Source organism: Anabrus simplex, chromosome 2, assembly GCF_040414725.1.
Source record: "Anabrus simplex isolate iqAnaSimp1 chromosome 2, ASM4041472v1, whole genome shotgun sequence".
NCBI lineage: Eukaryota > Metazoa > Arthropoda > Insecta > Orthoptera > Tettigoniidae > Anabrus > Anabrus simplex.
Window position 1 is genome coordinate 286,103,392 of NC_090266.1, and position 16,507 is coordinate 286,119,898.

General features: G+C 40.0%; 1 protein-coding gene across 4 annotated transcripts in view; it reads left to right on the forward strand.

Moving 5' to 3' along the window:
* Positions 1 to 16,507, forward strand: part of Ca-alpha1D (Ca[2+]-channel protein alpha[[1]] subunit D) — a 1,069,984-nt gene that overhangs the window by 923,983 nt on the left and 129,494 nt on the right. The window lies entirely within an intron of this gene.

Consider the following 16,507-nt stretch of genomic DNA (forward strand, 5'->3'; position numbering starts at 1 on the left):
CTCCCCGCATATTATTAACGCACCCACATTAGCTGTACATTGCGGTAATCTCATAGCTATCTTACTAAATTTGTGTATGATTTGGTTCAAAAGATCCCTTTCTTCCAGTCCCCATAATTCTACCCTATATAGAGCTCTACTTAGTACTAAAGTCTTTAATACTAATCTCAGTACCTTGTAGTTTATCCCTGGGTATTTATCCACTAGAAATTTTACCGCTGCGAGAGCTGTAACCCTCTCAATGTACCCATCTTAATGTGATCATCCCATCCTCCTCCACTATTCAGCAGCACTCCTAGATATTCTAACCATTCAACGTCCTCTATTCTCTCCCCTGTATCATCCATTTCATTCCATGTTTCGTCCTCTTCCTCTTATGTAAAATTAACACCTTCGATTTGTTACAATTAATTTTTAATGACCACTTTGTGCGTATTATGAAATCTCAATAAAACGTTTCTGTAAACCACCTATTGTTAAAGCCATTAACATTATATCATCCGCGAATATCAATCCTGGAATCTCTAGATTGTGCATTACCGGTACCGCCCATTTTGCTTCTCCGTGCCCATCCAGCATATCATTTATAAAAAATAAGACTAATATTGGCGAAAGCTTACAACCTTGCTTTAAGCCAACCTTTCACTCTATTGGTCTGCTAGTTAAATTCTCCTCTAATTTCATACAGCAATATACATTCTGGTATATCGCCTCAATTGCTAGAATCATCTTTCTAGAAACTCCAATACTCCCTAATTTTTCTATTAGCGCTCTTCCACTCTCCGTGTCAAATGCTTTATCGAAATCAATAGCTGCTAGAAATACACTACCTCTTTCCCTACGCATGTATTTATCTATTATCATCTTCACTGTCATGATGTTGTCTAGCGTTTGTCTCTCTTTCCTGAATCCTCCTTGGAATATGGATAGTATAGCATTCTCTTCAGATCAATCTCTTAACCTATTTGCCAAGAGTCCTGTGTAGATCTTGCTCAGTAGTTATTAGGGAAGTTTTTATTCCCTTTCCTTATATATATATATGGTAAATAATCCCATATTCTCATTCTTTTGGTACTTTACCCCCATTAAAATGTCTGTTAAATAATTTTACTATTCCCTCCCCCATCTGACTGTATTTATTTATTTCCAGAATACATTGCTAATACCATTTCTCACCCCCGAACTTCTAGTAAATACCTTATCTAGTTCATATATACTTACTTCCATATTGCTCCATATGACTTGCCTCCTTTCCTTATACCCCCATTCATCTCTTCCTTCTATTAACCCGCTAAACTATGTTAACCACTGATCATATTCAATGTTCATTTTTTCGTATCTCTTCCCTCCTTTATATCTATTCTTTCCCATATTATTTCAGTTTGATTCATCCCGCATTCCCTATTCATTAGCTCTAATTGTTCCTTCATCCATAGCTTCTTCCTCTCATCAATTTTAAGTTTATACTCTTCCCTTAATCTGCAAAAGACTTGAACTGCCCGTGCCACCCTCTTTACTGGATATTCTATTACCTCCAGTGTGCTATCTATGTTATTTTACTCCAAAGCCCTTTCCAATCCACTTCTAAATTGTATCTCATTTTCGTAAGGTCATCTAATTCCCGTTTTGAGTTCTCTGTCCATTTATATTTAATATAGCCGCTACTCTCTCTGAAGACCTTTTCCTGCCTCCCACCTTTAATTCCTCTCTCCTTCTCACTATTCTCGCCCATACCGGTGCATGATGCGACTGAACCCAATCACCTACCTCTATAATTTTGATTTTCTCTAACGTGTCTTCCGAACTCATTACTAAGTCAATAACACTCCACCCTTGTTCAGTAATATAAGTCATTTTACCTTTTCTGTCGCCCTCTCATCAACCATTTAAGACGAAAATCTTCCTGCATTTCAGTATTCCAGGAGTTTCCCACCGTATTATTAATTTCCTTATCATTAATTCTTGTTATCCCTATTGTCATCTCGTCTTCCTTACTGTACATTGGACTTCGCTCACCTATTCTGTCATTCCAATCCCCAGGTAATAATATTCCGTCCTACTCATACTTCCCTCTAATGATACTGGTTTCTACTAGTAATTCCTCAAAAACTTATCGTTTGCATATAGGGATCCCTTTTGGCTGACAATAGGCAAAAGCCAAGCAAACATATTTTTCTCTCCCTTTCTCCCTACCCATGTTAAATCTTACCCACATAACTTCTTCCAGGTCGCTCTCAATGTCCTCTATTAATTCATTGATCTCTTCTTTAACTAGCAAACGCCCCTTATTTTTCAATTTTTTTCTTGACGTGTGCCTAACAGTAAATACCCCCTCCCGAAGTTATCTCCTTGCCTACCTCTAGCCATATTTCCAAGAGTGCTACAATGTCAAGACTTTCTATTTCATTTTTCACTTTTATATTACCTATTTTGCCCAATAAATAATCAATATTACCAAGCCTACCTTCCAGTCTAGTTACAGCGTTTACTCCCTGCCTTCTCCATTTCCATCTTTGTTCTTGCTTCTCGTCACTATCTCTCTCTCTCTCCTTCTACCTCCACTCCATCGTACTTTGACATTTTATTACTATCTTTCCTTTCCTTGTATTCTATATCTTTAATTTTTACCCCACAGGTCCTTAAGGCTCCTGCTTCTCCCTTTCATCATCGTATCTCGTCCTTTCTTTTCCTCCCTCAAATCATCAATCACTGAATCTGTTTTTCCTTTAGGAACATTATCTAACAGCACTTCCTGTACCTGCGGTCTCATATTTGCACTCTCACTGCACTGCTCTGAACTGTTCTCTTGACTCGAACTTTCATTAATCCTTACCACGTTTCCCCTTCCTCTTGGACTGCCTCCTGCCTGCCATTTTGCCGTGTTGTTAGGTCCTCTTCCCGCTTCAGCTCCTCCTCCATGACTTTCAATTTTGCCACAGACCAGACACGCCACCAAACACCATTAGATACCACCAGCTTTTGATCCTTTATATATGCCCTATGACCCTGGATGTTTCCCTGGATATTTCTTCAGAATTTTTAAGTTCTTGCTCCCTTCTCTTTCCAAGTCTCTCTCGACCCAGATTATTTCACCTTGCAAGTTCCTTGCGTTTCTTAGCACTATGTCCGCCATCAGAGTTGATATTAACTTCGCTTTAATTGGTCTCCGTCCTTTCACTTTTCCTACCCTTTCAACATCATCAATGTCCGCTTCACTGAAATTGATTTTCATTTTATTTTGGACGACGTCCACCGCTTTGTATATAACGTTCACTTTCTTCTCACTCCTTTCTTCCTGCAACCCATGTATGAATATACATTTCTTCACCCTTTCTTGGCTAATGTTGTCCATCTCCTTCTTCAAAAATACCACCTCCTTTTCCCGGTTTTTAACTTTCTCCCTTGACACTCCAGTTGCAATCTCATTACTTCCTACCTTTAACCGTGTCACCCCATTTCTCTTGGAACTATACCTTCATAATTTCGAATCCCTTAGCTTGGTCCTTTCTCATTTCCTTTACCTGCTCGACTCCGGCGTATTATTTAACAGCTTATCCTATCAAGTTCTTAACCTTATCCCAGTCCTCCCAGTTCATATTTGGGCCTGGGATCAACTCCACACCCCAAAATAACTAGTAGCATTGTTATCACCGCCGCTACCAGTAGCACCTCGCCCAACTTCCCCTGCACTCCCTTGCTCACCGGCCACCCCAACGTCTTCTTCAGCCTTCGCTTCCAGCTTCCAATCGCCGCCCGGTATTGCTCAATACCCACCATGTCTCTCCGCACTCACCACTCCACACGTCTACACTGGTTGCTTGCTCAAGTTGAACTGTTAAGGTTCATTTTCCTTTACACACATCCATAGGAAAATGAACACAACGAAAATTATTCTAATGGGCTTGCATATCCACATGTGGGTGGGAGGCGTGACAAGTCTTAAGGAATATAATGGATAGGGAGAGCGTTGGGACATACGAGATTTTTAGAAGTAAGCCATCGATATGTTATATTTCATACAATCAAAAATTCCCTTTTTCTTGATTACTGGTATCTTTTCTTTATTTGTATGCTCAACATATGCCATGACTCAGAACACATTGTGCCCTCAAACATTAATTGAATAGTCAGTCAATCGTAATTATAATAATGTATACTTCACAAATAGTACGGAGAGATTTATATTTGCCAGTATAATGCATGTGCTTGGATATGCAGTATTACTTTGTACTTTATTGTAATGGCTTTCAAGTAAATTTAATTCCAACATTTGAAATAGCTAAAGTACATAATTTTGCTCACGTAAGTGCAATTTGTGGCTTATTTGAAGAAAGTACGAGTGTGTTACTGTGCCTATATTTCGAAGACCCTTTAGTGGCAAGGTGCTTTCCCAAATACAAATAACTATCGAGATTTCAGGTTAACCATAACATTAACAGTCGAACTAAAACTTCCTAAGCTCTGCGTTGTTCACCTATAAGACGTACTATGGAAATATTTCGTTAACTTGCATGCATCTTAGCGGAAGAAAAAGAAGAAACATTATTTGCACAAAAGCTGAGTACCCACAACAAACAAAATTTAATTATCTTATTTCGCAGTTTACTAGTATCCGTCAATTTGTGAGTTATCAGCAGTGCTCTAGTGTAAATAGTAGCGAATATTTTCCTGGAATATTCTCCAAACAAATATTCACTTTCATATCGCAGTTCTTTTACTAATTCTCGTAAAACATCACCTTTTCAATGTTACTGTATGTTCTATCACTCATATAAACTGGTGGGATATTTGATTATGTTCTGCGTACTGAGCTACATCCACGTTGTTTCCTATTTGTCTTGGAGCTGTAATGATTACACTTTCTGCGAGGGTCACATATTCTTACGAACTGAGAAATGCCTTGTTTAACTATATAACATCCATTCAAAATCCATAGAATTTATTTACCTCGCATCAACACTCTCAGTAATTCAGCAGAAGAGATGGGTCTTCATTTGTTTAGAATAGTGTGTTAATCCTAATGAATGATCGTCTTGTCAGTAATCAAAGTGTACACAGCAGTTGTTGAGACTACAATTGAACGAAACCGAAATGTTTGTTTTGGCATTGTCTAGCAATATAACGATGTAAACTTGCATTCTGTTGCGGAAACTTCTTGGAGACGGAAGTGACTCTGAGATAAACGGTATAAAATGCTCATTTGAATGAGCTGAAGACCACTTTTAGGTTATAGAAAAATGTTTTCCTTCAATAGGCCTAATAGTGTACAATGAGCATTATTCAGAATGATCTTCACAGACGACAGACGTAATAACTAAATCGATTAGTGGCTAGCTTCAAAATGTATTGTCCCTATCTGTCGGATTCCGTGAAAACCTTAGAGATTTTAGCTTGTGTTCGATAAATAACTTCTAGGCAATACTTTCTGTGCTAAGCCAGCAACTGACTGCTGTAGTTTAAAATTAAAAGTGAGGAATTTAGTTCTAAGACAAGTACCGATATTCATGATATTCTATATTTGAATACATGTAGAGAATAGAATTTGACTTAATTGTTTATAAACAACAAGGCGAATTTATATTTCCTAGATGTAATATTCCAATTATAAATAAAATGCATATCTCTTATCCTAAGGATGTTAGATTGGAACAATTTTTCTCTTCTGATTCAAACTTGGTTTAATATTTAACCCTAATTCGTAACTTTACTAAGGTCAGTTTTAACGACATAAATTCCTATAATCAGTGTGATACTATAACAAATAAAATGTGAAAGGTAAGTCAAAAAAAACTCTTGAAGAACTTAAGTCAGTGGCAAAACACTACTTAGTTACATTGCCTGAGGAGACAGTAATTCTGATTGTAATCAGGCTGCTGATGCTTAATCTATAAAGTTCGTGTTATGTAATTCCATTACTTATGACCATAAGTTCCTATTCTGTACACAAGAAGGAAAATATTAAAAAACCCAATGAGTTCAAAATTCTGCCCGTTTTATAAGGAGAATTGTTGCTGAAGTTTTATTTAAAAACCTGGAACTGCGTGTTTAAAATCCCCGTGTAATTAACAAGTGTGTGTGAGATTTGTCTGATAAACTCTCGCTAGAGCAAGAATTACGAGAGCTACAAGCCATACCAGTATGTTCAGGAGTTGAAATAGGCTGGCCATGGAGCGCCATCTCGAGGTCGGAAGATGAAGGAAATCGATTCCACTCTTCTCTCAATCCCAGGCCTCTGATCAGGAGTTGCAATACTTTGAGATAACGTAGTCTAACTTACATCAGATGAAGGAAGCATCTTCAGCGTATCCAGTATAATATTTAACACGACGTTAGCTTCGTACATTGGTATATGCTGTACACAGCAGTTTTATACTGCTGAGAAAGAATAATCCTTGATGTTAAGCAATCTACCAGCGAATCTTTGTGTTCAATTCAGTGTACTTATGCTGAAGAAACTTATGCTAAGAAACTCACAATACCTTTTGTCCCATAATATAACTCTTTACTTTCATTTAGTCACAATCCGACTTAAAACTACCCTCATACATTCTTTAATCCACTTGAATAAATAAACAACCGAAAATAGAAGACCACGAGTAGGGTTGCCACATATCCCGATTTGGGTGGGACATCTTGAATTTGCAGAAAAATTTCAGCGCCCCGAATTACACCCAAGGGGGACAACTTGTATTTCGGGGCGTCAAATTACCCGAAATCTTACAAATCGTGCAAAAGAAATTCGTATTGAGTGCCACCGATGTTTGAAAATTTGTAGCCATTCAGTCTGTCTGCTTGGTAGGACATCAGCTTAGAGGCAGGTTGAATCCTGAAATAGCACTACTGCGCGGAAACCACAACAACTGACAACAATCAGTTCAGTGTATTCTCTAATATATTTCTGATTTGGAAGTTAAATAGTTAAATTATGCTGAGATGACGTATCTCGTTGTGATTCGATTCCTTTTTTAGAATGGAATGGCCTGCTAATGTGTTCAATGTCTTTGGATTTTCCACCAATTATTGTAAGTTACGTTGGCAGCGGTGAAATCACAGTTATTAATGTTATACAGTATATTACCATAGACATATATACATATGTCATTTAACTTAGTTCAATCCTCAATGAATGTACTCTACGGGTTGGCTGTCCTTACGTGTGGTTTTGTTTTACTTTTTCTTCTTTAAAGGGAAATATGGGGCATTCTTTTAGAGTAAAATGTATGTTGTTATTAAGATCTATAATTGAGATGAATATGGTGTGTGTGTGTGTGTGTGTGTGTGTGTGTGTGTGTATGTATGTAACAATTAGGGGAGGGGAGGTATTTCATATTCAATGTGTCCCTCTTTTGACCTACCAAAAGGTGGTGACCGTAACTACAAAGGAATGGGGGCTTCAGGAAGTCAGGATTGTTTATACGATCAGTAAATTTTCCACCAATCCCACAATATCGACATGTGAGTTTCTCGTGGTGTCCTGCTAGATTACGCTGGGCCGATGGATGATACAGTGACTTATCCAATGATGAATCGTGCTTTTGTCTTGGCCACAGTGATGGTCCGACGTGTGCCTCATGTGTTACAGTCTGGAGAGCAATTGGCTTTCACCTAAAATCACCATTAGTGATTGTTGAGGACACAACGATTGCTCAACAGTATGTGGATAGCGTGACAACTCAGTGCTGGTCAAATAGAGAGCGACCATTTTAAATAGGATGTTTCAGCGGAACAGTGCCCGCCTTCACTTACCGGCATCTCCAGGGAAGCACTCTAAGACACCACGCTCTTACAGTGACCCGTCCAGGTCTTCGGACATAAACCTTATTGAAAATATCGTCGCCTAAGAAGCAATACCTCGTATGTTACAGTACTCTTCCTGTCCATTATTTTAACTAAGATTGGTCATGCCTCCCAGTCACATATAGATATGGAGTCCATCAAAACAATTTGCGTTTTATTTCACTGTATAGTATGGCCGTAGGAAAGGTAGATGCTGCATACAGGAAAATCAAGGAAACCTTTGGAGAAAGGAAATCTAGGTGTATGAATATTAAGAGCGCAGATGGGAAATCACTTCTAGGGAAAGAAGACAGGGCAGAAATCTGGCAGGTACGTATCCAACAGTTGTATCAAGGTAATGACGTAGATGATATGGCTCTGGAACAAGAAGAGGCTGTTGATGCTGATGAAATGGGAGACCAAGTTTAGAGGTCAGAATTCGACAAAGCTTTAAGAGACCTAAATAGGAACAAGGCATTTGGAATTGATAGCATTCCCTCCTGACTGGCTTGGGAGAAACTAGCATGGCCAGATTATTCCGTTTAGTGTGTATGATACTGTATATGAGACAGGAGAAGTGCCATTCGAATTCGGAAGAATGTCGTTATACCTATTCCCAAGAAGGGCGGTGCTGACAAGTGTGAAAACTACCGCACCATTAGTTTAGTATCTCATGCCTGCAAAATTCTAATAAGTATTATTTACAGAAGAATGGAAAGACAAGTTTAAACTGAGTTGGGAGAAGATCAGTTTGGATTCAGAAGAAATATAGGAACACGTGAAGCAATCCTGACTTTACATCTGATCTTAGAGGATCGAATAAAGAAGGACAAGCCCACGTGCATGGCGTTCGTAGATCTAGAAAAGACATTTGATAATGATGATTGAACAAAGCTATTTGAGATTCTGAAGGTGATCGGGATAAGATACCCAGAACGAAAAATGATCTACAATCTGTATAAAAATCAGTCTGCAGTGATAAGAATCGAGGGCTTTGAAAAAGTAGCAGCAATCCACAAAGGAGTGAGGCAGAGTTGAAGCTTGTCCCCACCCAACCCCCACTTTGAATGTTCGTATAGAGCTAGCAGTAAAGCAATAAATACGAATGTGGGAACGGAATCACGACCCAAGGAGATTAAGTCAAAACCCTGAGATTTGCTGATGATATTGGTATTTTATCGAAGACTGCAGGAGATCTGGAGAAATTGCTGAATGGTATGAACAGAGTCTTGGGTAAGGAGTTAAAGATGAAAATAAATAAGTCAGGTGATGCTGGAAACATTGGATTAGGAAATGAAGTCTTAGAGGAAGTAGATGAGTATTGTTAATTTGGTAGTAAGATAACTAGCGATGGCAAAAGTAAGGAGGATATAAAATTCAGACTAGTATGAGCAAGGAAAGCCTTCGTTAGGAGAAGAAATTTTCTCACTTCGAACATTGATATAGGCATTAGAAATGTGCTTTTGTCGACTTTCGTCTGGAGTGTGGCACTGTATGGAAGTGAAACATGGACGATAACTAGCTCAGAAAGAAAGAGGGTAGAAGCTTTTGAAGTGTGGTGTTATAGAAGAATGATGAAGGCGAGGTGGATAGATCGAATCCCGAATGAGGAGATACTGAATCGAATTGGTGAGAGGATATCGATTTGGCTAAATTTGACCAAAAGAAGAGATAGAATGATAGGACACATCTTAAGACACCCAGGACTTGTGCAGTTGGTTTTTGAGGGAAGTGTAGGCGGTAAGATCGGTAGAGATAGACCAAGGTATGAATATGACAGGCAGATTAGAAGAGATGTGCGATGTAGTACACTAGTGTCCAAAAGTTAAGCATTAGTTATGAGTAAGCAGGGCAACAGGAAATAGACCGCAAATCGCACGACATATGCACCTACCAACCTTACGTGTTCACGCTGTATAGGAAAGGAGTGTTCCCTGCATTGACTAGCGGCGTACCCTCTAGGTAAACACAGCCAGTGCCTGCGCCCCATATTCCCTCAGTCGTATTTACCCTGTTATAGTGTGTTGAGTATAGCCTCGTAGTGATAGTGACGACATAATGGCACAACGACGCCCTTTTGACCCCGTTCTCCAGGGTAGAATACTCGGCCGCCTGGAAGCAGGCCAGACACAGACCGAAGTCGTCGTATCCTTGAATGTGCCACAAAGTGTTATTTCCAGGCTTTCGAGACGATTTAGAGATACAGGAGATGTTAGTCGCAGGTCAGTACCAGGTCGACCAATGGTAACCACCCCACTGCAGGACCGATATCTGACCTTAACCGCCCGACGAAATCGGAGTGCACCTGCAAAACAATTATCGGCGGAGCTTGCAGCCGTCTCAGGGGTTGCTGTTTCCCGGCAAACTGTGTACCGGAGGCTCAGAGCAGCAGGGCTGTTTGTCCTAGGTCCAGTGGTGTGCGTCCCGTTCACTCCAGCACAGAGACGGGCCCGTTTACTGTGGAGCCGTCAAAATCAAAACTGGACCATGAATGAATGGAGGCATGTTCTCTTCACAGATGAATCCGGCTTCAGTTTGCACAACGATTTCCGTCGCACATTAATCTGGAGAGAACCGGGTAGCCAATGCAACCACAGGAACATCGTGGAAGGGGACCAGTATGGTGGTGGTGGCGTCATGGTGTGGGCGGCGGCATCATGTTGAATGGCTAAGGACCTGCACATCTTCATGGGTGGTCCGAGGAACACTGTTAGTGCTCGGAGGTACAGGGATGAGGTACTGAGAGCACATGCTCGACTCTTCGGAGGTGCGGTTGGTCCAGACTTCCTCTTATTTGACGGTAATGCCCGACCGCACCGCGCTGCTCTGGTGGATGAATTTCTGGCTGGGGAAGACATTCATCGCGTGGACTGGCCAGCGAGGTCTTCGGATCTAAATTCTATAGAACATGCCTGGGATAGATTGGGGAGGCGAACGGCATCCCGTCAGCCTCCACCAAATGCCCTCCAAGACCTTCGCATTGCCCTTTCGGAGGAATGGAATCGACTACCACAAGAGCTCTTGGACCATCTGATAGAGAGCATGTCACGTCGCTGCGAAGCATGTGTGGACGTTAGGGGTAACAATACACCCTATTAACAGCATATTTTGTTGTGGAAGACATTGCCAAGTTTTGTTAGTTGTTGTCAAAGGTGTACATTAGCTATCAGAACCTTTCTCATACTGTATTTTTTTTATAAGTTGTGTGACGTATGGTGTGTGATTCAGCTTCCGTTTATTCAGCAATCCGTCTGATATTCCTATCAGGCGGTATGGCCTCGTTTAGTGATTATGTTTAACTTTTGGACAATACTGTAGTTACGTAGAATTTAGAAGGTTAGCACAGGATAGGGTGGCATGGGAGGCTGCATCAAACCAGTCTAAGGACTGATGACTGAAACAACAACAATACGCCGTATCTCTCCACCGTCAGGGACTCTGACTTCTGTTCCTGAAAAGTGGCTTTTACGGTTAATTTTCATTGGATTGAAAGGTAGTTGAACAAAAACTTTAGATCAAAATGCCTAATTTTCAACAGTAAAATATGGCAGTTTTCTGAAAATATTTGGAAAGATTTTCAGGACCTACTATGAACCAAAATGATTGTTTTTCCATTTAGCACTTGTCTGTTCACAATTTTAAGATTTAGTTTTCAAATTGGAACTTCGACGCACAATAATTCGACCAATATCCATCCTAAATAATTTTGTTTTTTAGACTTTTGAGCTTTTCCATGTAGAATACAAGGACGAAATTATCGTGTCTGTTTTGGGACACCCCGTATATCGGATGGTCCGTTCGCGTCATGGAAGTACCAAAGGAAAAACGACTATGCACAATTTCTGCACCCAATCCTACGGACCATTGTACAAACATGAGATGTATTGCTTCCTGAAATAACACGTGTACCTGTAGTTCGATCGAATTCATTGGTTACGCCTGATTTGTAACGGTAGAAATTTAAATGAACGGCGTAAAGCATGACTGTAAACTCTGGCACGGATATTAACTTTTGGGGTGGAAGGGCTGTAATTCAGAAATACACTACTAACGGATACCATGTATATTGCATTTGTAGCCGGTCGCCTCTGGTATTTGAGTTCCGGTAGTGTAGTGGTTCGAATTCAACCACATGCAGTTTTTAACGACGTATCGTGCTCCATTGTAACGGATACACTATGTTTATCCACCATTGCAGATCACATCACAGCACTTATCCACTCCCTCACGATGTATTCCAAAGACAAGTACATTGATATGGTGCTAATTTGTGGGGAAACAAGGCATAACGTATTCGTAACGCCTGTATCACGAGCGGTTTCCAGGTACCAAGTGCCATTAAGTTCCGAAACCTTGATCGACGATTGCGGTCAACTGGGACACTTGGAAGTGCCCTGTTTTCAAATTACTAATGATTTCATGACAATGTCACTGTGATTCGGCACAATATGTCCTACTGGAGCGCGGAGAATCCCCATTGGGTAAGATAGGTCGCATTTCAAGCTGAGTGGGAGCAAATGTCTGAGGTGGGAACTTGGTCGTCTACCTAAGTGGGCAATATTTTTTCGACGGCCATCTGACGGGAGCACGCTACTTTCATTTTCCTCAAAATGAACCCCCACAGTTGCTGGAGAGCGCACTACTGCTCTGCAGATTACCAGTGCGGTTTGAACAGGATGGAGTCCCACGGATCAGTAGTCGTCCGGAACCATCTTCATGCTTCATAACCGAATAAATGGATAGGAAGTGTAGGACCCGTTAACTGGCCCATCAGATCACCCGATCATACGCCATCTGACTTCCTCCTGGGGTTCACTTGAAGCAGGTACTGTATGCACAGAAGCCTGAAAATCCTGGTCACCTTCGACAACTGTTCACCGAGGCATCCAAGCTTACACCTCACGTGTTACAACGAGCAAAAATAGATTTACAACTTCGTGCTGAAATCTGTATAAATCGAGGTGGTCAACGTTTAAATTTTGCCATTGATGCTTTCGCGGCCCGTACTTATAGACATGACAATGTCATAAGGTGAAATAAGGTGAATGAAATGAAATTCTTGGCTATGCAACGGCCACGTTTAGCTACGGAGACCCGTGGCGTGCACCTTATTTTCTTGACACGGCATAAGCCCAAAAGCCTATATCATGTCTATAACGTTTAAATTCACCATTTCGAAAAAGTAAGTAAGTAGCCGTATCACATCCACTGTAAACGGCATAAAGCAAAAATGAAAGTTTACCAGCCTGGTAATTCAACCTTTTCCCTGCAGCTTGGCTCTGCAACGGCCACGTTTAGCTACGGAGACCCCTTGGCGTATGACTGTCATGTATGGAATATGTCCGTAGTCGTTATATACCCTTCCTGTCATAGCGTAAGGTAGTTAATTTGCAGCTGTGATTGTTTTAAACATTAATTATACAGGGCGCCAGGAAATATAATTCGCAGCGCCTACGTGCTATTTACGAGGTCGTATCTGCATTTAAGTTGGCAGCACGGCTGCTGCTGCTTGTATCAAACCAAAGCACACAAGCAACATACAGTTAACTTTGTACTCACCTCAGCAATTCATTACAGATGGTGGAAGTGTCGTCTTTGCGATCGGAGACAGACTTCAACGCGTGTACACCTATTGTCGAAGACTTTCACTAAAGTTTCTTGCGCAATAGACCGCACATAATTAATGATATTCACTTTAAGTTCATCAATCGTCTCTTGTCTGTTAAAAGCGTAGACCTGTCTTTCACCGGTACATCGTGAACTGAGCCGGTCACACGAAATAAACTTATCAAATCCCGAACGGTGTCCCTGATTGGACACTTTGAATTAGGAAACCGCGCCTGAAATTTTAGTTTTACAATTTCTGTAAACGGATTGCCTTCGCGAAAAACGTATTCCTCAAAAAAGCTCTCTCTTTTAGTAAACATTACCACTTGTACCTTGTTGCACTGTTCCAATAATCTATCTGAAGGTTCGCTTATTGTAATACACACTGACGATTTCGACAGCCCATAGCTCACACGTCTGGCCTTCCCTGTTCAACTACCCTGTTGACCTTGGCCTACCGGCGAGTGAGTGTGACAGATATGACACCGTGCTGCCAACTAAAGTGCTGATGCTACCTTACTCAGCAACACGTAGGAGCTGCGGAGAACATTTCCTGGCGCCCGTTAGTTTACGTCATTGAAATAATACTGGCGCTAATGATTTCATATATATTCACGAGCATGAACTCAACGGTATAGTTGTACGAAGGCAATAGAGGATCAGGTACCACTGTTTTTGGGTTGGCTATGATATACGAGTTCGTTGGGTGATGTATCTCTAAAGAAAAGTAAAGGGCGGACCCGGTGTACCATGTAATTTATACTTCTTCCGTACTATCGATTTTCCTTCTTGTAAGTTGCATTTCGTATTCACATCATCGCAAACTTCTTTTGAGAAAGGAATTAAGTTATTTGCACGTCGTTTCAATACTTGCCACTAACTGAAATATCTTGTAACACTATTGTAGAGTTGTTAAACAGAACTCGTCCCACAATCACCTTAATCCAAGTGCGGGCATACAAAATCGCATTGTTCGAATAAGTACAATTTTCCGAAGTGTTCGCCGTTTAATGTCAAGTACAAAACTAAATCAGAAACAATAACGTGCCATAATATAGCAAAATAACTACGCATCTAAATTGAAGTCTACGTGCTTGAAGCAACAGGGACTTCACAATGTCCCGGACATATATCTCTTTCTGAGAAGCTTAGCTTCTACTATCTCGCTAAATGGATTATTGGAAAAAATGTGTGAACATTTTGTACCTATGTATGCCTTTGCACATTTTTTTATGTTACCACATTATTATATAACTAGATTTTGATAAAATGAACTACCTTATAACTTCATTTATTTCATTTCCAAAAGAGCGGCAAACACCAATTTTCAAAGAGACCACAAAATCGTCATAAACGGTGTGATCATCTACGCAAAATGTAACTGTTCGACTCATATATATGCCTTGTAAGATGTGTTAACAGTTTTCAGCGAAATTCTTCAAAAGCCGTGTAATAATGCAACATATTAAAATAGACTTGCCGACTCGTATTTGAAGGAATGTTATCAGGAAATCAGAGGAGGATTCCAAACGTTATTTTATTTTGTTTAGCAAATTTTGAACAACTGTCCTGTACGTTATCGTGCGTGAAAAAGTTAGGTCCGTGAAGACAAAAGTTCTGCATTTTCCTTCATAGGAACTTTGCTGTGATGACTTCAACGTTGCACTAGCCGCCATTGTCTTGCAAATGTGTGGTAATCCAACTGATTGGCCCACTGTCACACTGGGGTAAAACGCTGGTAATTTCTCGATTTAAAGAGCCTAAGGTCATCGAATATTTTTACTATATTTTAATCTGTGCCTCTCTATTTATTTCTCAACTTAGCTTTACAGTCACTAGAGCTAAAACTTCGGTTATTGTAATCCGGTGTATTTATTCTATGTCGTGAGCAGAATTATAACACGGTCTGAACGTTAGTATATCCAACAAACAAGTGGACAGGAATACGGTTCCAGCTGAGCATTGCCAAGAAGTACAGTGTTGGGAAGGAAAGGAACATGGTATACAAGGAAATGGAAATGATGAAAGATTGTAAGTATCGATTGGGTATTGACAAGTGTATTGTACTAGAGATGGCTGTCCATGAAATCGACATTATCACTGATTGCTGTAGTCAACGTTTGTATGATGATGAGATAATGTCCTGGCGATGATGGCGGAAGTTTATAATATCCGTAGATGACTTCAGAACTAGCAAATATCGTGGAATTTTGTCTTCATGGACCGGAATTTTTACACACACCATATGATTGCAGATCATCCATGAAATCCGTAACGTAAGGCAACCCTAGACTAAAATATGTATAAAGAAACGACTTGCTGGACAAAATTAGTTTTCTGTAGGTTATTTACCGCTCATTGCAAGATATTAGATGATGCATGACACAACATAAAAACAATCAAGTCCTGATACTCTGGTACACCATGAAAATTACCAGGCAGATTTCAAACACAGATTAATTACACGGGACAATGTGACCAACGCGTCCTTTATACCAGAACGAGGAAATAACTAAAATTACTTAGATGCTTTTCTGAGAACAATCATTTCTATTTTGAACGTGCATCAATCTGGAAAAGTTAAAAATATGATAATGCTACCCAGAAATGAAATCTTGTGGTTCCTGAAAGGAAATTACTGAAGTCTATAAGAAGGGAAAACAATGTACATATTACAAAATGAGCACAAAATTTGTGAGATTCCATTAAGTGAAAGTGAAGGTAAGTAATGTTTGAGTGACTATAGTTACCACATGCACCTTCATATATAAGTTTTGTGGAAACTTGCTCTGCAGCATAGATTTCCAGACTCTAACATGCTTCACATTAAAATATGAAATTAATTTTCAATTTATGACATAACGTTGTACAGTATTAATATTTCGTAGGCGGATAGTCATTGTGAATCTTACGGAAAGATAAAGGCCTCTTTGTCTTATTAAATAAAATGATCTGGGAACAACTGATTAAGCTGTATAGAGATGGACGTAAATTTCTGATTTATATAATACTGAAAAGGCTGTTACCGGAATAAAATATGTGTATAAACGTGAAGTGTGTGATATTCAAGTAGATATCTATGTCTGTAATTTTCCCCAGTGTAGGATTGTATGAGCATTCATTG